The sequence below is a fragment of the Caretta caretta genome, chromosome 15, assembly GCF_965140235.1.
Source record: "Caretta caretta isolate rCarCar2 chromosome 15, rCarCar1.hap1, whole genome shotgun sequence".
Taxonomy (NCBI): Eukaryota; Metazoa; Chordata; order Testudines; family Cheloniidae; genus Caretta; species Caretta caretta.
The window spans coordinates 27,445,240-27,451,521 of NC_134220.1; positions in this window are offsets into that span (position 1 = coordinate 27,445,240).

Sequence of the window (6,282 nt, forward strand, 5' to 3'; positions counted from 1 at the left end):
ATCAATGCTCTGAAATGGGAAAGCAACAAAAGCCTTTTGAACACTTGCATATTGTATCTACTTACAACTCAGGTATCAGAACCACACTGACATTCAGATCTCCGAGTGTGAGGCTCAACTCAATGGAAACTTATATCTGTTTCCTGCTTGATTTATTCCAATATCAAATCTTGACAGATTCTTAACCACACCACAAAGATAAGCTGGTTAACACCCAGGTCTGCCTTCCCATCTAACAGATGCTTTACTACCGGTATCTTATTTTTAGAAGATAGCAGGTAGTTTGTAGGCTGGCGTGAAATTGACCTTGGTGATCAAAAATTGCTTAGAGACACTGTCATTTACTTTGCTTAACATACCCTGCATGTTGTCATAGGGTTGGGGGAAATCAAATATTTTCACACCCAGACAGATAAGCAGGACAAATAGCGCAAGAAAAACGAGTCCCTTTAAATGCTTTATTGCCACCTGTCTGCAAGCAGCACAAGTTTTCGCGGAGACAGGTCTCACGCCTATCTAGGCTTATGTCATGGAACCAAACGGTTACTCAAGCAAGGCTTCAGGCACGTTTTCAGGAAAAGACGTATTCTTCACGCCTCAGCGTATTTCTGTAGCTTAAGTTTCTGCCTCTCGCTTCTGGGGTACATTTTTCCTGATTGCTCTGTCTGGGGTCTCTGTGCTTTACTCCTTCAAGTGCCGCCTTCTTTCTCCATGCCCTTCACAGGCAAGGATGGTTCTCTGGTGTCCCCCACAACACTGACAGTGCCCCAGGACATATTCTCTTTCAGCTCCTAGGGGTTCTGTTAACTGACCTGGACCTGGCTGCTTTACCAGGCGGTGGGTTTAACCCGGAACCTGCTTGTTTGGGTCTTTTCAGGAGAACAAGGAAGAAAGGTTCTGGTGACCAATTTGTGCGTTTTCCTTTCCCCAGTATGTTTTGTATCAAAGGTCACTGTTGCAATAGGGGGCATCCATCTACTCCTTCCTTTCCTGTCATGTCCTTCTCTGCACCCACTGCCCTAGGGCTGGCTCTGTTGGGGCAACATGGATAAGCACTTTAACTGAGATTACAGTTAAAATAATCATTATTGCGTGTCTGTTTGTTGTGGGTGTGACCCACCTTTACTGCACACCTTAGTGGAATGTAACCTGTCAGCCCTTGAGCTAATCCCTTACAAGAGGACTTGGCAGCCTGAGGACTACTCTATGGTGCTCTGCTCTCTTGAAGGGATGAGGGGGATCAGGAATCTGCACAGGAAAGAGAGCCCGAGTTATCAGACCCACAGCAGGATCTAGGCCATAGGGAGGAAGGGGTTAAATTAACATTGTGCAGCTACCCACATGCTTCACTGATACCGTACACCCCCCCGCCCCTCCACCACCCATGGCTAGGGTTCCGTACACCCACCACCACCACCACCACGGCTAGGGTTCCGTACACCCCCGCCCCTCCACCACCACGGCTAGGGTTCCGTACACCCCCTACCCCTCCATCATCCTTGATATAATGCTATAGGTAACGTGGGATTTAGGGAAGTTTTTAGAGCAAGGAAGTCCTTTCCCCTGAAGAGGGCAAGGTACCTGGCCCAGCACAGATCCAGCTAATCTCTGTTTATACTACTTGTCTGAGAATTGTTCCTTGTGCGTTGCCAAACAGCAGGGAGGTTAACTAGATACTTCAAAATGTCTAAAAACAAATAATAAAATTACAGAGGTGAAACACAAACACTTATCCCACAACCTAGTGGTGAAAAATAAAAAGCCCAACTGACCTGCTCATCCATCAAAAGGATGCATTTCCATCAGGCACCAAGTTACTAAGACCAACAATGGAAGATTAGTAAAAAATGTAACACATGGAAGTTAGATAAACAATACTTATTGGAAATCCAATATAAAGGTTATCATTAATTTATGCGTACTAGGAGATTGGCTCTTAGCAGTTAAACTTGATTAGGGTTCTCTAATACTGCCGTGCAGTGAATGGATATGGACATCATTCCATTTGTGAAAAATGTCAATATCCTCAAAGTTGAGCAATATGGAGTGTTTGTTTTTAAGAAGCTGGGCTACATTGTAACACTGGAAAGGTAAAAATTAGAATGTACATAACCCAGAGAGAACACATAAGGATAAAGAAAAGGAGTACTTGTGGCACCTTAGAGACTAACCAATTTAAAATTGGTTAGTCTCTAAGGTGCCACAAGTACTCCTTTTCTTTTTGCGAATACAGACTAACACGGCTGTTCCTCTGAAACACATAAGGATAGAAACAATTAGATCTCTTTGGAGCAGGGACCATCATTTACTATGACCCTGGGTGAAGTGACTGTCCCCTCAAAGTGACAGAGAGAGAGACTGAGACAGAGAAACACTTTCTGCTCCAGTGTCCCAGATATGGGGAAGTGCCAGAAAAATATTTCGGCAAACGATCAGGAACGATAAGAGACGTCTCTTCAAAAAGTGACACGGAAGAGCTGTCAGAAAGGAGAGATGGCATCATACGATGTATCAATCGGTCATCTGATCAGACCAGACCACAATGAGTAATGGCCACAAGGGATCAAACCCCAACACAGTGTTGGGTAAGTACCTGTCGTACCCACCTGTGGACAGATGGCTGAGGTGGGTCTTGTCATCTCCCCATGCTTTGGCAATGCTTACGTCATGGGTCATGCCAAAGAGTCTAACTGAATTTAATTGAAAATTATGCTTGTGCAGTGCCTATCACAATTGACTCTTCACCAGGTTGAGGCCTCTGACCACAACATGCTTGTTGAACAGTAACAGTGGATCAGAAACAGAAGTGCAGGAAGATCTAACCATGGCTGTCAAACTTTTCTCAACAAAATATAAAGCAAAGAGTTTTTTCTCAGGTCTCCTGGTTTACATGATTATCTATGACAGGGGTGGGCAAACTTTTTGGCCCGAGGGCCACATCTGGGTATGAAAATTGTATGGCACGCCATGAATGCTCACAAAATTGGAGGTTGGGGTCTGGGGAGCATGAAGGCTCTGGGGTGTGGGGGCAGGCTCCAGCTGGGGGTGAGGGCTCTGGGGTGGGGCCGGGGAATGAGGGGTTGGGGGAGCAGAAGGGTGCTTCAGGCTGGGTTCAGAGGGCAGGAGGGGGATCAGGGTTGGGGCAGGGGGTTGGGGTGCAGGAGGGGGTCAGGGGTGCAGGCTCTGGGCCACGCTTACCTCAAGCAGCTTCCGGAAGCAATGGCATGTCCTCACTCTGGCTCCTACGTGGAGGCATGGCCAGGCAGCTCTGTGCACTGCCCCCTGTCCGCAGGCGCTGCCCCTGCAGCTCCCATTGGTCGTGGTTCCCGACTAAAGGGAGCTTGGGGGGGGCAGCATGCAGAGCCCCTTGGCCACCCCTACACATAGGAGCTGTAGGGGTGACGTGCCACTGTTTTCAGGAGACACGCAGAGCGGGGCAAGCCCTGGACCCCACTCCCTGACAGGAGCTCAAGGGACAGATTAAAACATCTGGAGGGCTGGATGCGGCCCCAAGGCCGTAGTTTGCCCACCCCTGATCTATGAGGATGCGGACTTGAAAAAAAACCATGAGCAGCACAACCTATCCTAAAATAAATGGGGGATTGGAGAGCTTTTATGATTCTAGTAACACAGGCAGAATTAGTGCTGGGAATTAAGAACTGCCATACTGGTCCATTTAGCCCAGTGCCAGAGCTTCCAGGGGGAGTGAACAGAACAGAGCAATTTTGGAGAGATCCACCTGTCTTCCCCTCCTACCTTCTGGCAGTCAGATGCATAGGGTTGCCCTGAGCATGGGATTACATCCCTGACCAATTTGGCTAATACCCATTGATGGACCTATCTTGTACTTTTTGAACCTAATTATACTTTTGGCCTTCACAACATCCTGTGCTAGTAAGTTCCACAGGTTGATTGTGCATTGTGTGAAACTGTCACTATGATGATATTTTATTTTCACCAGGGCTAAGGCCTCCATATTGTACTGAGTAAACTTCAGAGTTACAGCTTCAGGGACAATCCTGCTTCCTCAAGAATCCTTCAGAAGCTGAAAAGCTATAGGAGAAAGTTCAAGGTAAACACCAAAGTTGATGTAGCTGCGGGAAGGGACAGAGGACTCTGAAGCCTAAAACCAAACCAGGTTAATGATCTAATCCAGAAGCCACTGAAGTCAAAGGGAGTCTTTCTATTGCCTTCTTTGGGCTTTGGAACAGGCCCTAAACTGGGCTAGAACACGGGCTAGACCAGTCTGTGATGGGATAAAATGGGGGTGCTGCATCTGGTGTTACCTTGTCAACTTTGCTGCTACAGAACATCTTCTGCCCTGCCTTGCAATATAACCTGTAGCCTCTGGCTCCCCTTTGGCTGGGAATAAATAGCTCACTGAATTGCAGCTGAAATCGTGTCTTGGAGGACTTTACCCTTCTCAAGTGCTCTCCCTAGCTCCTCTTAAGGGCAGCTACAAAGACAGGCCTGTGGCCCCAAAAGGCAGGAAAAGAAATTCTCCGGACTTTATTATTTGTTGTCTTTTATTCCATCTCTTTAGCTGATCTTGGCATCTTGCCAAATGGGCTGAGATCTGCACCAATAAACAAAAGAAAACCCTTTTATTTCCAATATTAAAATAAGAAGAACAAGATTCCTCTTACAGAAGTCAGAATTCCCCTAGTCAAACATTTACTATTTCAGCTTCAGACATTCACAAGAAGATAGCTCCTGAAACATGGCAGTGGTGTGGTCAATTTTACAGTCCTTGGGAACACTGGAGATTTCAGATTAAAATGCAAGATGCTACAGTTCAGTGTTTGTTTTTTGGTCAGGGGGTTATACAGCCTGGGGTGGGTCTGGGAGTCACTGTTTTATTAAAACAACGAGGAGTCTGGTGGTACCTTAAAGACTAACAGATTTATTTGGACATAAGCTTTTGTGGGTAAAAAACCCACTTCTTCAGATGAATGGAGGGCTCTGGGTTTTTTTATCCACAAAAGCTTATGCCCAAATAAATCTGTGAGTCTTTAAAGTGCCACCAGACTCCTCCTTGTTTTTGTGGATACAGACTAACATGGCTACCTTTCCGATTTATTAGTCTCCACTAATCTATGTTAGATACTTATCTGGTCCCCACTGTGAAGAGCTCAGATAAGACTTATTTTCCCAGTGCCTCTGTGAGGTACAGCAGTGCTATTACCCCATTTCACACCTGGGGAACTGAGCCAGAGAGGCACTATGGGATTAGTCCAAGATCACACAGGGAGTCTATGGCAGGGCAGGAACAGAACACAAGCCTCCCAAGTCCCAGGCTACTGCTGTATCTACTGGACCACTTCCACTCCTACATTACACCCCATCGCTCAGTGCACATCCTTAGCTTAGCTTCACTTTCATCAATAGAATTCAATTAGAAATCTGCCTCATTGATTGCTTATTCTGTAGTTCCTGGACTCAATTACACTACACAGGCCTGAACCTACTGCAGTCAGTGGGGAGTCTTTCCATTAACTTCAGTGAACCCCATATGAATCAGATGGGTCCACAGGCAAAGATTACATCCTGGTCTAAACTTCTCCAGAAACACAGGACATTTGGTTTAGATTCACACTGGTCCAAACTTCGCCAAAACCCTGGGGTGACTGGTTCAGCCTGACCTCTTACATAGACACCCTCAGCTGTTACATGACATTAAGAGAAATTAGATATTTACACCCAGCTGCCAAATTAGGAAGTATTGAAAAAATGAAAGTAACGCTATGCCAAAAACAGGCCCATAAAGCCACAGTAACAAAACAAATGCAAAATTTTGTCAGGTGACATATTAAAAAAAAATCAAGTCTCAAATTGTTACAATAAATACACTGTAAACAATGAAATATTCTTCAAATATGCATTCAGTCCACCATGAATCACTGGTGGTGGTGTAAAAACGAAAAGGAGAGCCAAGTCTAGTTTACCCACTAACGAGTAATATTGCTCAATAGTTAGTAATAACCCCTTCCTGTCCACCATCCCTCTTAGGCTTGTGACCCCGCCCCACTACTTATTTGTACACTGATCACAACTCAGGACTGATTAAAATGGATTGAAAGAACAACATGCTTGAAAGTTTGTGTGAGGTTCTTCCAAAGAGGCTGTTGCTAGCCCCTGCATGTAGACCAAGCATTAAATATTATATTACACTGCACCTTACAGCAGTGTCCCAGTCCGCTTTTTACCAGGTGACTTTTCCTTTAGGATAAGGGCACATAGTCATGGTTGCCCGTGCTTTTGTCACCTCAAGATTAGACTTTG